Genomic DNA, 19,997 nt, shown 5'->3' with positions numbered 1-19,997 from the left:
TAACACAGAAGAACATGAAAAACAAGTGAGTGAACTGTAAAAGAGTAACTTGAATGGAAATTATCTGTACAGAGAAAATTAACTTTATGAAGTCTATAGACAGTGCCTTGAGAACCATTTGATACTTCTTTTAGTATAACTCAAATTGCAATTTGATTACCCCAAATATTTCAATAAAACACTAAGGATATTTGTTATGCTGAATTTAGAAGGGAATTTAGGGTCTCGAAATATGTGAGCTATGAACTTAATGAAACTGTCCTTATTGTACATGATTAGGTAATGAAATGTATAATGGAATTAGTCGCGTTCTACAACCATTATAAATTAGGTAAATGACCAATAACTAGTTTATTTGTCGGAATAAATTCTCCACCATTAAAATCGTAATACAACATATCCACTCGCCATTTCTACTGTAAGGAATTAGCTTTAATAAGTGAATTATGATTAATTCACTTATTGGAGTGATATTATTTTCATGGCTTATTAAAAATAATATCACTCATATTTAGGTACAGCTTTGAAGCGAAATCTTTTAGAAACAGGGATGAGATTATTTATCAAAATACACCTCAGTCATTCATCTTTGAATACAGACAAACTTTATTGCTATTCTAAACATAAATCTAATCTAACACATATGTACATAAGACAGGTTGGTGAAAAGAGTGACAGAATGTGAAATAAATTATCAGTACTGTGAAAATGAACTTTATGGATTCTGTTGACAATGCCTTAAGAACCATTTGAGTCTACATCGATTTGCTATCGGATTACCTAAAGTATTTTAACAAATACACCTGTACTTTGAGCACAATATTGGAGATGTACTTGCGTGTAGTGGTGTGTCCTTGCATTCTTTGTGTTGGTTGGTTCTTGGTCGAAAGTTCGTTCCGTCGATGTTTTGGACCCCTGTAAGATTTAAGTTATTGTCTGTATGAATGATGAGGTTGGCTTTGAAGCGAGGCCTTCTCATGGGTGTGTGAACTGTAGAGAGTGACTAGTTTCCTTGGACCTCACATGGCACGGACTTGAGAAGACCACGAGGGAAGAGTCAGAGCAAAGTCTGAGCAGTCAGCAGAGCGAGAGAGACGACCGAAGAGAAGAGAGGAAGAGAGCGTGTTCTTCCTGTTTGGAAACATTTTGACTGAAATTGGCCACATCCCCAAAGGTGTCCTGCACCAATCAGATGTGACTTTTCAGAGTCACATGTCTTTTCCTATTTATGGTCCTTTATTTCAGATTCTTACATTTCTCCTGCTCAAAAATAGTGCATATTTAATCATTAACTTTTATATCTTGAGAATGATACAAGAGATATGATATTCGTTGTGATCTGCTTTCTCCGCATATGCCAGCGAACGCTTAGATAATAAACATGAACTTTTTTTCATGGATATAATACGTGTAGGTAACAAAACATGAAAATTCCTGGTTACAAATCATACTGGTTAATTCCTTGGTTATACCACATGGATAAAACATTACACACATTTTAAAGAGGTACATCAGGCTATAATCATTATATTATTATATACAAGTTACCACTGTTCTCCGAAATTTTCAGAATTACCTAGCAAGACTAGGCATTGTGTGTGGGTCCATGCGGTCTTGTATATTTTATAGGATTGATTCAGAAAAGTACTGTGACTTTGTGTGAGATGTTTCTGGATTAAGGAATGTCCTTTTTAAGATGCTGTTTGCTGAACAATGATCACAATGTCACGTGATCTGATGAGCCTAAGTGTAGCAAACTTGTTTATATCGGAGGACAGAATCTTGTGTGTCCCGAGTCTTTCGGGAACTCCAAGAGTGTGTGTTCTTTTCTTGCTTCAACCTTTGAACTTAGGGCCTCTTTGCAGAGAAGTTTTCAAGTCATATGGGATCTAGACAAGTCTCTTTGTTAGTTTTATTGGCCAGATGTGAGACTTACTGGCATCTGAAGTTTTTCCATTTATGACGTTGTGGAATTCCAGGATTAAGATTGGGTAAATCCTAGATTCAAATTATGTAGTTTCAATTGTTCTGCATGTATAATCCAACGATACCAACACTTTCAACAAAAGTCTGGTGATTTACTTGCATTTCCTTGTGTTGCTTTGGTTCTTTGGTCGTGCCAGTAGAAAGTTCTGGTTGTTCTATCTATGTTTTGGACCTCTGTTAAGATTGTGGACAGTTTGTTGCTGGAATGATGAGGCGGCTTTGAAGCGAGGCCTCCCACATGAGAGTCTCGCGACTCCCATCACGTGTGAGTCGTAGAGCACAGAGTGTGAGCTGCCTGGGAACATTGCGTTCCAAGCTTTTCTGGACTCTACATTGTGTGAGGACAGAGGGGTGCCAGAGCGAGTGCTAAGATCCATGAGGGCAAGAGCATGGAGGATGAAGAGAGCTGAAGAGATAAGAGAGAGTTTCTTCTTGGTGGAAGGCTTTGTACTAGTGTGGTTGGACGCACCCCAAAGGTGTCTTGTGCCAATCAGAAGTGTCTTTTTCGGGGTCTCATGGTCATTTCTGTCCCTCCTTCTGAAGGTGATTGATGAGCCTTGTGTGTGAAGACTCCCGATTCCCGCTCAATAAGTAATTTTTTATCATACATTTTATATATCTGGGATACAACCGAATATATAAAAAAATTATTAACATTAACATTCCTGAAATGCAGAAGGAATCTCAATGATAGTAAACATGATGTGCTTTATCATGAATGGTTACCATTCTAGTAATATGACATGAATAAAACAAGATTAAAGATTATAATCATCAATTTGTCAGTTAGCAAATTGATTATATGTCATAACAACATCATTTGTTTGGGGAATTCTTGATTTACAACCTGGACGAGGAGGAATTTTGGTGTGTCCACAGAACACTTTGTTCTCAAGACGGTTGACATGCAACAGAGCAGCTTTTAATGGACTCTGTTCAGGCCTCTGTGTCTTAGTTACTAACTAGGAAGGAAAATATCAGTTTATATCCTGGATTTGAATAATGTTGCATAGAAATCGTTAATTCTTCTGCCCATAAGATCCTACGATTGATTGATTGATTGAATGAGTTTAGGATTCTTGTTTCTATTTATGTTTTTTTTTTTTTAGAAAGGCTAAAATCATTATGCCATATTAATGCAATTAATAACGGACCCCTATGCTATGTTACACAATGACACCTTAAACTTTGCATATTGGTAATGAGGACAATGCATCACAATTAGACACTAAGCAGCGTTGCCATCTGTCCATACTACAAATTGAGCTCAGAATTTATGAACAAGGACGTGGTAAGTGACAAGGGTTATTGAACAGAAAGCCAGATTCAATAGTTTTCTCCTCAAAATGCTACCATAGAAGAGTGCCAGTCATCAACTTATTAAGATTTATGACACTGATTTATGATCATCCAAGCAGGATCACATGTAGCAGCTTGCAATGGTAGAATTTAGGGGGGGAATTCACTAAAAAAAAATGGTCCCTGCTGATTGTTTTGTTTATTTGCATTAGATATGTAAATTGTGTTGTGTAAATATGTTGTCTATTGTAAATTGGTATATGTCTCTTCACTGTTATGACTGCTATGTTTCTCGGAACTGCACACAAGACTTTCACCCACTGTTGAACTTGTCCATATGGTTGTGTGACAATAAAGTGATTTGATTTGATTTGATTTGACACTGTCTGAGTTGTTGTAGTACCCGAATCAATCATGCAAGGAATTATGCAAATTAGATTATGTTGCAATCACACCCATATATTTGGTTCTGAACACAATAGAGCACAACAGTGCCTTATTTTTTGTTACACATTTTTTTTGTTGTCATGGTTTCTGGAAGTATATTTCATAATTGATTTTGTTTAGGTATTTTACAAAACATTTTTAAAGGTGTTCAAAGCCGTGAACCAAACCAACCAGCTGCAAAGTGAATCACAAGATTAAAAGTTTTGATTTGAAGCAAAACAAATTTTGAAAATAAAAAAAAAGACAAATACTAATGTGTTTAATGAGGGAATGAACTGCGATCCCATGAAGCAATTGCGAATGAAAAATTATGGAAATATATAACACAATTAATCGAAGATGATAAGTATAGGAATTATTCAAATAATGCTGTAAAGTAATATTGTTTCAATATCATGACATAGCAGTGTATGAGTAAGAGAATGAAAAATAAGTGTTTATAAAGTCATAATCAGACATTATAGTTGTGATTTGTGTGAAAGTGAACAAAACACACAGTTGTTGTAGCACCTCTAGTGTTAAAGGGTTAGTTTACCCACCTTTAAGCCATCCTAGATGTGTATGACTTTCCTTCTTCAGCAGAACCAAAGTGAAGATTTTTATAAGCACATTTCAGCTCTGTTTGTCCATACAATGCAAGTGAATGGGTGCCATTAGACTGCTGGCTGTTTGACAGTCCAAAAAGGCATATTTAGGCAGCATAAAAGTCATCCACATGACTCCAGTCAATCAATTAATGTCTTCTGAAGCAAACCAGTAGGTTTGTGTAAAAAATATCAATTTAAATGTAAATTTATTGATAATTAAAACTTTATTAACTTTCAAAAATTGCTTTCTGGCAGCAGTCGACATGTCACATTGGTTCGTGTGACGCAAGCACATTCACTCGAGAAGTCGGAAGCACAGGCATTGTATACAACTGAGGAACAAACATCATGCGAGAGTCAGGCCATTTCAAACAGCAATCTAGCGCTGGCTGGATGCAATGCTTTTAAGTTAAAAATGTGTAGTGACTCAATAAGGCATGTTTACGCTAAAAACTGGATTGCGTGTTTTTCGTGAATAAGATGGTAGATTTTTTTCGCTGAAATACTGTGTGCAAAATTCACACAACTGTTTAGTAAATTTGTCAGTTAGTGTTTAGGCATGTGCTGCAGGGCACTTTCTTTCTCTTTTGATCTAACCCACTCTCTCTCGACTAATTACAGATCACTTGCCATGCACGCCATTCCCAAAGTAGGTGACACAGACTGCCGCCTCTATCTACAGCTGAGCCTGCGAGCGAGTGTGTGTGTGTGTGTGTGTGTGTGTGTGTGTGTGTGTGTGTGTGTGTGTGTGTGTGTGTGTGCCAGGTCATCGGAGTGTGTTTGGCAGAGTCTTTGATAGTCTCTGATAGTACTTGGAGTGGTGCTTCACAGCTGTGGTGCCTTGCATCGTCTGAATCCAAGAGTCATGTAAATTATGGCTTCCCAGAGTTCTTGTCTGAGTCCGACTCACGGTGCACAGCCACAGGAAAAGGCTAATTCACTAATTCTCTACATGTACACTTTCTCTCCAATACCTTGTTTGTTGTCTCTTTCTTTTTCTGTTTATGTCACTGAAATTAGCACTATTTATATATATATATATATATATATATATATATATATATATATATATATATATATATATATATATATATATATATATATATTAGGGCTGTCAATTGATTAAACATTTTCATCGAATTAATTACATGATGTCCCTATTAATTAATCATGATTAATCGCATATACAAATTTTTGCTGAGAAAGCCCCTCATAATTAAATTTATAATGATTAAATAATTATACATAGTTATCTTTAAATTGAAGTTATCTTCACAATTGAAGGTGTAGAACCATCTCAAGGATGATCAGAAGAAATGGACAGCACCTGAGTTAAATATATGAGTGTCAAAGCAAAGGGTCTGAATACTTAGGACCATGTGATATTTCAGTTTTTCTTTTTTGCAAAAATGTCAACAATTCTGTGTTTTTCTGTCAATATGGGGTGCTGTGTGTACAATAATGAGGAAAAAAAATGAACTTAAATGATTTTAGCAAATGGCTGCAATATAACAAAGAGTGAAAAATTTAAGGGGGTCTGAATACTTTCCGTACCCACTGTATATATATATATATTCAGATAATTAAAATGCATTACATTCTTGTGGCAGAAGAGTTCATCATTGATAAGACAATACATACAGTTCACAGCAATCCATTACACAACTGAATTTGTCAATCAGTAGGAGATTTATTATGAGGGCTTGTTTAAGGACCCGTCAATTTACATCTGCGTCAGACATGCTTGTGTAGTGTCTCGGGTGTGTTGCATCATAAACATACTTTTTTTAGGTCACTGTGTCAAGTTAAATATAGTTTAATACTCAATCTTTAAACACATCTTGAGATAATTTAGTTCGAATTTGCGCTCCATTAAGTGTTTGAATGCAAGAACCTAACGCATATCTGTGTTCTTCTGTCTGCTGAAGTGTTGTTTTGTTCACTGTATAAACTGTGCGTTGCTCATACAGCTGAAATTTTAATTACTGCCCTCTGGAGTAAACTGGTGGTACTACAAGCTTGCATTTCTCAGGAATCTTCCTTATACAATCCGGTATGGAGGCCCAAACCTGCATAAATAATAAATAAATAAATGTAATAATACAAAAATAAATAAAGGAATAAATGTCTTGATAAAACAAATATAATTAGTTTTTAATCAAATGTATTCCTGAATTTATTATTGTATGTTTTTATTCCTTTATTATTTTATAGATTTATTTTTAACTTTTTTTTATTCTTTTTAACTTTTAATTATTTATTCATTTATTTTGCATATATTTTTTTATTTATGTGTTAATTTATTTTTTATATTTATTTATTGCCACATATATTTATTTCCATATTTATATATTCCCATATATATTTATTTATTTATACATGTATTTATTTTTACTTTTCTGTTTGCAACATGGAAATGAGGGAGGCGGTCCTAACGTAGCTCTAGTGCACCATAGTTTAAGAGCTCAATAATACTTATCGGAAGCAGATGGACGTCGCATCTTGACACACTCTGACTCGCACAGATTTAGAATATGCAGGCAAACGTTTTGCAGAGAGTCGAACAATCCAGGATGTGCTTTGACATTCATACTGGCCTACAGCTCTCCTAAAACATCAATAAGCACCTCTACCGTAATTTCCGGACTATAAGCCTCAACTTTTTTCCCACGCTTTGAACCTCGTGGCTTAAACAATGACGCAGCTAATATATGGATTTTTCCCGCTTTCAAATTTTATTAAAAAAAATTATAATTATTCTGTGACGTGCTCAGTTTTTAGGCAGCATGAAGCTATCAATAGACCAATGAAATTGCCGAACGGGTTAAGGTCAAACTTCCCATCATTCTGATTACGGTAGTCATTTTGTCACCCTCATCATGGCAAAGACACGGTGATGCATATGATGCAGCTTTCAAGTTGAAGGCGATTGATCTGGCTGTTGGAAAAGGAAATAGAGCTGCTCCATGGGAGCTTGGTCTTAATGAGTCGATGATAAGACGTTGGAAACGGCAGCGTGAGGAATTGACTCAGTGCAAAAAGACAACTAAAGCTTTCTTGGTAGGCTACTGTTTACTGCTAATTTTTTATTTTTTGTTACAAGCCGTGTTTCGTTAAAGCCTAAAGTGTTTCAATGTACCGGTAGGCACCTGCGGCTTATAGACACGTGCAGCTTATTTATGTTCAAAATAATATATATTTTTTAAATTCAGTGGGTGCGGCTTATATTCAGGTGCGCTCAATAGTCCTGAAATTTCGGTACTCTAAATGAAACGGTCATTTGATGTGTGGTTATCGACTTCATTCGCAAGTTGCGCAACTCTCTAGATATGTGAAGTGTCAGCTATAGATTTTTTATTTGTTTTTTTTGTTACAGAACTTATATACAGGGAAATTAAGCATAGTTGTATCTTTTACAATGAACAATCATAACAACAGAAATTAATAGTATGGATTTGCAGACATCAAAATATGAAGTTATATACACAGAAAAAAAAAGAAAAGCATAAGGTTAAATCATATAATTTATGAAACTTGCTCATTTTGTGGTTTTGTTGAAGAAACAGCTCCCCATTTATTTTGTGATTGTAGTATTACCAAGCAATTGACTTACGCGCTTAAGTTTTTAGCCCCACAAATAGCTATAGTTTACACAATATGGCTATGACCTAACGTCACATCAAAACAAGTCAAGAGTAATCGAGCACACGCTTCAATCTACAATAAACCAATGGTAAGCGGAACCAGCCCATATAATTATCATACAAGAGACAGAAATGTAAGAATAAATACAAAAATAAATACATGTGGGGATATTTAAATATGGAAATAAATACATGGGGGAATAAATAAATATAAAAATAAATGAATGCATAAATAAATAATAATAAAAACAAAAACAAATGAAAGAATAAAACAAGTTTTAAATAAAAAAAAATAAAAAGAGAAAATAATAAATAAAGGAAAAAAGTCATACAAAAATAAATTCAGGAATAGCTTTAATTAAAAACTAATTATATTTGTTTTATCATGACATTTATTCCTTTATTTATTATTACATGTATTTATTTATGTATTTATTTATTATTTTTGCATGTTTTGTCCTCCATAATCCGTGAGCATTGCGATTAATTGCGTACATTTTATTTAACGCGTTATTTTTAATACAATTAATTGCACTGAATTAACGCGTTAAATCGACATCCCTTATATATATATATATATAGCTAGCTCTGGAAAAAAAATAAGAGACCACTGCAAATTGATCTGTTTCTCTGGATTTACTATTTATATGTATGTGTTCGAGTAAAATGATCATATTTGTTTTATTCTATAAAGTACTAACAACATTTCTCCCAAATTCCAAATAAAAATAATGTCATTTAGAGCACTTATTTGCAGAAAATGACAACTGGTCAAAAGAAACCAATTAGAAATGTGTTGTTTAAAAATTAATATGAACTTGTTTTCTTTGCATTATTTGAGGTCTAAAAACACAACATCTTTTTAGTTATTTTGGCCAGTTGTCATTTTCTGAAAATAAGTTCTCTAAATGACATAATTTTTATCCAGAGAAACTGATAACTTTGCTGTGATCTCTTAATGTTTTCCAGAGCTGTGTGTGTGTGTATGTATATATATATGGATTTAAAACTAATATTACGCATTAAGCAGGCATCAGAGCCATGTAGAGAGAGAGTTGCGACAACGGAAGTTCTAAATGCTTGATCGTCACGTGATTCACGTAGACTTCAGATAGTTCCAGGAAGTGCTTTGGCGGGCATTTCAAACTGTTAGAGTAGAGTGACAGAACTGCGATTTCTGGTAATTAGTAGTCAATAAATGCATTTATTTTATATATTTATGTAACACACCGACATATGTATGTAGCATGAGTATGTTGTTGCAGCGATGTTGTTTTTTAAAGATCAAATCAGCTAATATTTGAGGATTAGTGTTCGCTTACCGTTATTTGCCTCAACTTATTTCAGGCTAGGGTTTCTGTTGCCTTTTTATGTTACCTCATGTTCATTGTTTTCACTAATCTCATGGTAACTAATGTCATATTTATGACTTTTCAGATAGTACAGAGACAGGCTGGTGACAGATGATTTCCAGCTCGCACCGCACAATGGGTCAATGAACTATTAACTATTAGCAGCAGTTACGTAAATGTAAAATTTTGTGAAATGAAGCTTATTGTTTACAATTCTTACAATTCTATATATAGTAATATAATTATTTATGTATTATAAATATTATATATCTAATGTATAATTCTTACAATACTTATTCATATACACAATATATTCAGCTTTAAAACAACGTAAGCATACTCGTATATAAACTGCCGTTCAAAAGTAATGAGGCTGAAAATTCAGCTTGGCATCACAGGAGTAAATTACATTTTAAAATACATTAAAATAGAAAACAGTTATTTTAAATTGTAATAATATATTACGATATTATTTTTTTTAAACGATGGATGAAACTGAATCAAGAGAACAGATTTTACAATTAATAGGGTGTTCGATTACTAACTTTATCCAGCTCCAATCCTTGCCTAATCTGTTAGTTATCCGATAACATCCCTTATCTCCTAATTTAATGAGTAATACTCAACTATAAGGTTTTAATTTACAAGTTATTTTTATTTAGATGTACTGATAATATACAGAATAAGATAATATTATTCTTTAAACGTCTCACCTTTTAAAAGTGCGTCGCAAACGGTTTGTTCTGCTGCATCTCTACGGCGCGGCATGTGTTTGCTGCTACTCAATGAACTATTGAGAGGCTCCACGAGCCGCCATTGCTGTAAAAAAAAACGTTCCATTGGAGTCAATGGAGTTGTCGCAACTCTCTCTCTATATGGCTCTGGCTGGCATATGAGGCAGTGGTGTTCAAGTGTCCACATACTTTTGTCCATATAGTGTATATAAGATGGAATCAATGGTTCTGGTTTGAAGAGAATTTGTGGTTCTCTGCATATTACAATTAGAGGAACATTGTTGTAGATAACGGTTTTTTTTCAGATGTGCTTGCTTCATCAAGTCAGAGAGGCACTTAAAAAAAGGTGTATTCTCTCAAGAAAATTAGAATGTCAAAATTAAGTGAGAATCTCAATTGAGTCAAGTAATGTGCCTGTAATTGTGCCTGAGAGAATGATATTTGAAGAACAAATATCAGTTGCAGACTATTGAGTCAGCATAATATTGCTTCTTGCTGGGGATTTTAACTACAATTAGTAACTTGGACATGTGCATCTGGCCTCATATTGTTTGCGTTTGAATCTTGAAGCTAATCAGTTAGTTGAGTACAGCCAAGCAAGCACAGGAACCTATAGAGACAAATCCACTTGGCTGCTTCATGAGTTACAGAACTGTAAATCTTCAGTTATGACTCTGGTTGATCCCCAATAGATCCCTGTATCATGTTCTTGAAACCTTAAAAGCTCTCACTGATATTTGGATTTTTGATCTTTGAAAAATAGATGGGTCAGATGAGCAATGGGGCTAAAAGGCTCCTACATGCTGTTTGATTAAATGGGATTTTTGTTTTTCTTATTATGGAAGAGAACCAGTGCCTGGAAAGAGAAGTTATGGATTGTCTTCCTAGGGCTGCCCCCTAATAATCGACCAAACAATAGTAAGATTCCAAGATTCTTGGTCGACCAAGTTTTGATTGGTGGGTTGGTCACAGAAAAAAAACTCCACAGGAAACCAGCGAACACCGGTATTACCGCTAGTTGGACACTAGGTGGTACTATGGGGTCATTTTCGTTAAGTAGGGTTAAGTTTAAGCCTACACATTAAAGCAAGACACCTTAATTTCAAATTTTGAAATATATATTTTTATATATATATATATATATATATATATATATATATATATATATATATATATATATATATATATATATATAAACTAAAACTTAAAATGAAACCATAAAAATTAAGTGAAATTAAATGTGTGTTGTACATATTTTACACACACACATTCAGAGTTTAAATATATGCATTTCCCAAATGTCATCATTAATGGTTTCACTATTTAAATGACGAGTTATCATTTAATAATTTTTGTGGGTTAGAGTACTCTACTACAAAATTACTTGAAACACAACCACAGATAAGTTGCCTGTCAGATGGGATAGTCTCAGATAGGACCCAGGAGTAGCTCACTTTATTATGCATCAAGTCACTCCATGAAGAATATCTCAAGATCTATGCATCAAGTCACTCCATGAAGAATATCTCAAGATCTTTGTATCAAGTCACTCCATGAAGAATATCTCAAGATCTATGCATCAAGTCACTCCATGAAGAATATCTCAAGATCTATGCATCAAATCACTCCATGAAGAATATCTCAAGATCTATGCATCAAGTCACTCCATGAAGAATATCTCAAGATCTTTGCATTGTCACTCCATGAAGAATATCTCAAGATCTATGCATCAAGTCACTCCATGAAGAATATCTCAAGATCTATGCATCAAGTCACTCCATGAAGAATATCTCAAGATCTATGCATCGTCACTCCATGAAGAATATCTCAAGATCTTTGCATTGTCACTCCATGAAGAATATCTCAAGATCTATGCATCAAGTCACTCCATGAAGAATATCTCAAGATCTATGCATCAAGTCACTCCATGAAGAATATCTCAAGATCTTTGCATTGTCACTCCATGAAGAATATCTCAAGATCTATGCATCAAGTCACTCTAAGAAGAATATCTCAAGATCTATGCATCAAGTCACTCCATGAAGAATATCTCAAGATCTATGCATCAAGTCACTCCATGAAGAATATCTCAAGATCTTTGCATCAAGTCACTCCATGAAGAATATCTCAAGATCTATGCATCAAGTCACTCCATGAAGAATATCTCAAGATCTATGCATCAAGTCACTCCATGAAGAATATCTCAAGATCTTGATCAAGTCACTCCATGAAGAATATCTCAAGATCTATGCATCAAGTCACCCCATGAACAATATCTCAAGATCTATGCATCAAGTCACTCCATGAAGAATATCTTAAGATCTATGCATCAAGTCACTCCATGAAGAATATCTCAAGATCTATGCATCAAGTCACTCCATGAAGAATATCTCAAGATCTTTGTATCAAGTCACTCTATGAAGAATATCTCAAGATCTATGCATCAAGTTACTCCATGAAGAATATCTCAAGATATATGCATCAAGTCACTCCATGAAGAATATCTCAAGATCTATGCATCAAGTCACTCCATGAAGAATATCTCAAGATCTATGCATCAAGTCACTCCATGAAAATATCTTAAGATCTTTGTATCAAGTCACTCTATGAAGAATATCTCAAGATCTATGCATCAAGTTAGTCCATGAAGAATATCTCAAGATCTATGCATCAAGTCACTCCATGAAGAATATCTCAAGATCTATGCATCGTCACTCCATGAAGAATATCTCAAGATCTTTGCATTGTCACTCCACGAAGAATATCTCAAGATCTATGCATCAAGTCACTCCACGAAGAATATCTCAAGATCTATGCATCAAGTCACTCCATGAAGAATATCTCAAGATCTATGCATCAAGTCACTCCATGAAGAATATCTCAAGATCTATGCATCAAGTCACTCCATGAAGAATATCTCAAGATCTATGCATCAAGTCACTCCATGAAGAATATCTCAAGATCTTTGTATCAAGTCACTCTATGAAGAATATCTCAAGATCTATGCATCAAGTTACTCCATGAAGAATATCTCAAGATCTATGCATCAAGTCACTCCATGAAGAATATCTCAAGATCTTTGTATCAAGTCACTCTATGAAGAATATCTCAAGATCTATGCATCAAGTTAGTCCATGAAGAATATCTCAAGATCTATGCATCAAGTCACTCCATGAAGAATATCTCAAGATCTATGCATCGTCACTCCATGAAGAATATCTCAAGATCTTTGCATTGTCACTCCACGAAGAATATCTCAAGATCTATGCATCAAGTCACTCCATGAAGAATATCTCAAGATCTATGCATCAAGTCACTCCATGAAGAATATCTCAAGATCTATGCATCAAGTCACTCCATGAAGAATATCTCAAGATCTATGCATCAAGTCACTCCATGAAGAATATCTCAAGATCTATGCATCAAGTCACTCCATGAAGAATATCTCAAGATCTTTGTATCAAGTCACTCTATGAAGAATATCTCAAGATCTATGCATCAAGTCACTCCATGAAGAATATCTCAAGATTTATGCATCAAGTCACTCCATGAAGAATATCTCAAGATCTTTGCATTGTCACTCCATGAAGAATATCTCAAGATCTTTGCATCAAGTCACTCCATGAAGAATATCTCAAGATCTATGCATTAAGTCACTCCATGAAGAATATCTCAAGATCTTTGTATCAAGTCACTGTATGAAGAATATCTCAAGATCTATGCATCAAGTCACTCCATGAAGAATATCTCAAGATCTATGCATCAAGTCACTCCATGAAGAATATCTCAAGATCTATGCATCAAGTCACTCCATGAAGAATATCTCAAGATCTTTGTATCAAGTCACTCTATGAAGAATATCTCAAGATCTATGCATCAAGTCACTCCATGAAGAATATCTCAAGATCTTTGTATCAAGTCACTCTATGAAGAATATCTCAAGATCTATGCATCAAGTCACTCCTTGAAGAATATCTCAAGATCTATGCATCAAGTCACTCCATGAAGAATATCTCAAGATCTTTGCATCAAGTCACTCCATGAAGAATATCTCAAGATCTTTGCATCAAGTCACTCCATGAAGAATATCTCAAGATCTATGCATCAAGTCAATCCATGAAGAATATCTCAAGATCTATGCATCAAGTCACTCCATGAAGAATATCTCAAGATCTATGCATCAAGTCACTCCTTGAAGAATATCTCAAGATCTATGCATCAAGTCACTCCATGAAGAATATCTCAAGATCTTTGCATCAAGTCACTCCATGAAGAATATCTCAAGATCTATGCATCAAGTCAATCCATGAAGAATATCTCAAGATCTATGCATCAAGTCACTCCATGAAGAATATCTCAAGACCTTTGCATCGTCACTCCATGAAGAATATCTCAAGATCTATGCATCGTACTATGTGGATTTTTGGCTTGTTTTAATCAGGAGCATCTTATAATTATATGAAACCATTTTCAGTTTCTATTTATGTTTATGTAACAAAAAAAATCCATCTATTTTGGTGTAATCACATGTGTATTGGGGTGCAGAGTATTGTTGATCGCTGACACTGATTACGTTATTCAAATCGCTTTGGACTATAAATCACAAAATATAATATATATATATATATATATCTGGAAAATACCTTGGCCTTACTGATATATGTATCAGTAAATCACTGATCCACAGATTGCTATGTGCTATGGCAGTGTCCTTTACATGTAGGAGCATTCCTAACAGAAAGTTTTGAAAAGGCTCTCTCTCTGAAGGATCCCCTCAAAATGACAATTACGGAAGTGTTTAGTCACATGGCACTTTGTGAAAGTCCTTGGTTGAAACAATCCTATGATTGCCCTCATAGCCAACAGATTTGAAAACAAGCAAGATAATAATGGATTTGAGGTATATTATTTATTTTACTGCTTTCATATTTAGTATATCATGGTATGTATTAAAATTAGGCTAATGGTAAACATAGCAAGATGTTACCTGATTCCCTTCAGGTAAGACACATTCATGGGGTTATGCCATTGCAGGGAGTACGGTGTATAGGAATGACCTTTTCAGAGTCGGATGAGGCACCTGCTGTTAGCCTACTCTTTGTGTATTGACCCTGTGTCTTCAAGTTGAATTGAAGTCTACTTAAAGAAGATGGCTCTAGGCTTTCTGTTCTTGTTTCACACATCTTTTTGTAACCAGCATCAAACATGTTTCATACACAAAGATCATAAACTGAATAGTGATATAACATCTTTGGGAGTTTCTCCTTGATACTGTTGCCTTTGGCTTGCTCACTAGGGGGTTTGTAAATCTGCTTTGAAACAATATGTACAGTATTGTAAAAAGCAATATACAAATAAAAATAAATTAAATGTTTATAAAAGGAAAAATGAACATGACCTGGCATTAAAATGTTCTTCCTCTCTTGAATGAACTGTCCATAATCCAGTCATCTCACATTTACTTTACACCCCCTAGAGTACTGAGGAGGTTGTGTGAAACACAGGACATGTTCTTGCATTCCATCTTCAATGGTTTTTAATTGCTGGTCACTTTTGTGTCAGATGTACACCATGGCGTAGTGGGCTAAAGCCCTAAACTGTTAAGCACAAGGCTGTCGGTTCGATCCCCACAGCCACCACCATTGTGTCCTTGAGCAAGTCACTTAAATCCAGGTTGCTGTGGTGGGATTGTCCCTGTAACAAGGGCTCTGTAAGTCACTTTGGATAAAAGTATCTGCCAAATGCATAAATGTAAATGTCTTTGGCAGTTGCAACTTGCTGTTGATCAGCATCTCACACCCTGACTGATTTTAAGATGCTGTGTCAAGTTAAAAATAGTTAATAACTTTTGCTACGTAATGAAGCACATCAGTGTCAGTTGAAAAGTTGAGCATACACTTATAAATATATTGGTTAATATAACATTTGTCTGCTTCAATGCACAATTACCCAGAACTGTACAACCAAGGAGTGGTGGTGGTGTAGTGGTCTAAAGCTCATAACTAGTAAACTGGTAATAAGAAGGTCGCTGGTTCGATCCCCACAGCCACCACAATTGTGTCCTTGAGCAAGGCACTTAACTCCAGGTTGCTCCGGGGGGATTATCCCTGTAATAAGGGCTCTGTAAGTTGCTTTGGATAAAAGCGTCTGCCAAATGCATAAATGTAAATGTAACTTATCATTAAGGACCACCACCAAACAATGTCTCACCATGCATCTCTTATGACTTGCAACAATCATGGGCATTAAAAAAACATCTTAAGACACCTGTATTTGCATCATGATCCATTCCATTGCACTTGGTTTATGTAGCATTACATAATAATTTTGCAAAATTATATAATTGGTTCATGGCCTTTTGCTTTGTAAGTGTTATGCTCTATCAGTTAAGCTACCGCACAATTTGGTTTGCTCAAACAAGCCTGTAAAGTTAGTTGGAAGTAGGGTTGCCAACTTTCTACCAGCCAAATATGGGACATTCCAGCTTTAAATATGGAACACTTTTTTTTTCCAGCAGGGCTCCAGCATGAGATGCTGCGCAAAGGTTAAAGAGGTCCACCTAAAGCTTATTTACTTGGAAAACAATTTAAAAACAGGGCGGACATACACAAAAATGTGTTTGGTGAGAACAGCCCCTAATACGCTTAAAAAGAAAGGAAAAAACTAATTTCTATTAATCTTCACTTTTAATAAACACTACTTTTGAGCAAAAGAACAAAGCTTCAGTCAGTAGAGAAAGACAATATATCTGTCAATCATTTTCTTCCCCATAATTAATTTAAGCTTTTTGCGTGTACACACCTGTTGTATGTACACACCTGTACACCAATATTTTTGTGAGATCTTGTTGTGCACATATAAAAACTTTTATACACAACTATAAGTGAATAAGACCCTTTCTCTGCCCTTGTATTACAAGTGCACAGCAGGTATCCAAAGAACCATAAACTCAACCATAAACTATGCAATTTAGAATTGTGATGAGGTACTCGACTTTGTGGCAAGGTTGAAACTTTTTAGAAAACATTCAGATAGGAAGTGAAAAAAGTATACCATGCTGCATTCATGCTGAGTTGCAGGTAGATGGGTGACCTTTGACCCGTCAGCACACACTGAGCAGCAGATGTGGCCAGATACAGTAATGTGAGACTGACTTCATTAACCTCAAGTGTATCTAATTAATACAGACGTTTCTATGCTGTGTTTAAAGACTGCCTCCTCACACGCCCACTCTTAACTGTTGACCTGACTCATCGCCTTCAGAACTGATCTAGAGTCACGTTTCCTTATCTCACTTAGAACCAAAATAACCAGGAAGTGAGAAGATGAACTTATCCAAGATGAACTCCAACATTTATGGTCTAAAAATAATTACCAGGGATGTAAAAAAAAAAATACTTAAGAGAAATTGTACTTTAAGGGATAGTTCACCCAAAAGTGAGAATTCTGTTGAAAATAAAGTATTTTCTTATCCTCGTTCAAAACCCATATGACTTTCTTCTGTCAAACACAAAAGGATGTATTTTGTAGAATGTCACAATCACTGATTTCCACAGAATAACTTTTTTTGAGCTAACTTCACAAATGTTTAGCTTGCACATATTTATGCATACCACTTCATGTCTCTTGGAATAAAAAAAGAGCAGTCTGAAAATCATGCTCTGAAATGACATCCATCTATGGTACAGAGTTGAAACAAGGTCCAAAGTAGAGCAGCATCTGCAATGCTGCGATACTGCAATGACACTGCAATGCACTGCATGCTCTCTTTGGTACCTGAAACTTACCCCTGAAAGTATGCATGTGTACTTGTGAGTGCATAAGTCTCACCGTGTGACAATGCATTAATATTGTGCTGCTCGCCAGAGAAAGAGTGAAGTGGAAAAAATTCATCTGTCCGTTCTTTCAGCCTCATAAAATATTGCTTGGTCAAGGCAAATATATGCGTCAGGCAGAGAGAAATAAGAACTGTTGGTCTAGGATAAATACAGCACTTTTCTCCCCTGTGTCCTCAGTACCTCCTGAGCATAGACCTGTAGCACGCTAAATACTCACAGAGAGAAAGAGTGAGAAAGAGAGGTAAGGGGTGGGGGGATGGTGAAAAAGAGAGTGGGGATGAATTGTCATATAATCGAGAGGCTGAGCACAGAAAAGAAAGATACCTGCAAGCTACAAAAGTTTCCAAATAGGAGAACTGGTACACTAACAGTAAAAAGTACCATAATTGTACTATGTTTTTTGGACATATAGTATATACTATTGTTGGGTTTAATTGGGAATTTTGGGTTTTAGAAAGGAATAGCATGTTTCTGTGAACATGTGCCATGGTAATGCTATGCTTTGGGCACATACCATGGGGATAGCATGGATCTTTTAAAATATACCATGGTAATACCATGTTTTGAGCATGTACTATAGGAACAGTATGGTTCTGTGAAAATGTACCATGATAATACCATCTTTTGGGCATGAACCATGGGAATAGCATGGTTCTTTAAAAATGTACCATGGTAACACCATGTTTTGGGGATGTACCATACACTAATAGCATTAGGGCTGTGTACATTTGCACATGAGTGTATCTGTATTATCCAGCACATTGAAAGTTTGAGTGTAGTTTATCACATGATGCACGTTGGTATTTCAGTCATCTGAGCAGTATCAGACCACTGCTTTTAAATTGGATGTAACTCTTGCTACTGTCAGCAAAAATTAAAAAAATATGTGCATTTTGGCTTTTTGCCTAATCCCAACAGTGGGGAGCAAAACTGTGTCTCACGTGATATCCAAATACCGCATAACTAAAGTGCTGCTCAATACAACAAATGTTAAAAAACCTGAGATATGTGCTTCTTTTACTCTCAACCAGAGGCTGAAATTAACCAAAAGCAGGGTACTTTTTGAACAGTGGCAGGTAGAACCGACCTGTATGTTTTGAACCCTGTTTGCACCTGTGTTTAGCGCTGTCCACTTGTGATCAGATGTCCTGATACAGATGTTAATACCAGGTCTAAACAGACCAAGAGTTACATTTGACAAGAGATGTTGTTGCTTAGACACAAAGATGCGCGCTTGAAGGAACACGTTTGATAATATTTTGAAGAACAGACAAAAGAAAAGCAGCCAGTGCACGTATGTGATTCGATGCTCGTTGAGAGGTTCAATGGCGTTCTGCCGCTTACGAGTGCAGCACCTCAGAGAATGTGCATATGAAGAGTTTTCTTTCTTTTCTATGTTAGTGGCCTGCAATTAGTTATATTCTTTTATGTGAGTGCTGCAAATGATCTCCGGCAATCTCAAGAGGTGATCTTGGTTCAAATCATTTTAAATGTAGAAGTTCACATTTTACTGTACATCGATAGTGAATATCCTATGTACTGTAAGTATAAATTGGATAAAGGTGGCTTTAAAATTACCATTGTACCACCACAGTACCCAGGTAAAAATAATGAAAGGAGGGCAGAGATTGACTAGACAGGCAGAATGATACAAAATGAGGAAATCAAAGGGGGGCAAATGAGAAGAGACCACCCTTAATTCAATTATGCTGCTCACTCCATAAATCACTTTAACTGTGTATTATGACACCCAGGTTTGAACAAGCAGTGTGATGAATATCAGATCTCACTTTAATGTGTCATGCGTGCTGGCAGCAGAGAAAGCGAGTTGTGCATTTGTCTCAGTTTGTGAGGGCATGAGCTCTCACCTGCTATTTCCATCAGTTCTCCCACGGGATCTCTCTTCCTATGTCACATGTTAGAACAGGCACTGCACATTTCACAAGGTTTTCTGAGATTGAGTCTCTTGTGTGTGAACTCATCTGACATCCGAGTAATGAAATCTAAATCTCACACTGATCAACAAGGGCCCACACTGCCTGAGAATATCCATTGTACAGCAGCGTCCACTGGGGGGGGTGGGGGTGGTAGGACGGGACTTGATTTTATT

The 19,997-nt window shown here is 35.6% G+C and overlaps 1 protein-coding gene across 2 annotated transcripts in view; it reads left to right on the top strand.

The window, feature by feature from the left end:
• Positions 1-19,997, top strand: part of LOC127634181 (phenylalanine--tRNA ligase, mitochondrial-like) — a 224,718-nt gene that overhangs the window by 57,553 nt on the left and 147,168 nt on the right. The window lies entirely within an intron of this gene.

This window comes from Xyrauchen texanus, chromosome 41 (assembly GCF_025860055.1).
Source record: "Xyrauchen texanus isolate HMW12.3.18 chromosome 41, RBS_HiC_50CHRs, whole genome shotgun sequence".
In the NCBI taxonomy this organism is placed as follows: Eukaryota; Metazoa; Chordata; class Actinopteri; order Cypriniformes; family Catostomidae; genus Xyrauchen; species Xyrauchen texanus.
This window is presented reverse-complemented; position numbering and strand designations above follow the sequence as displayed.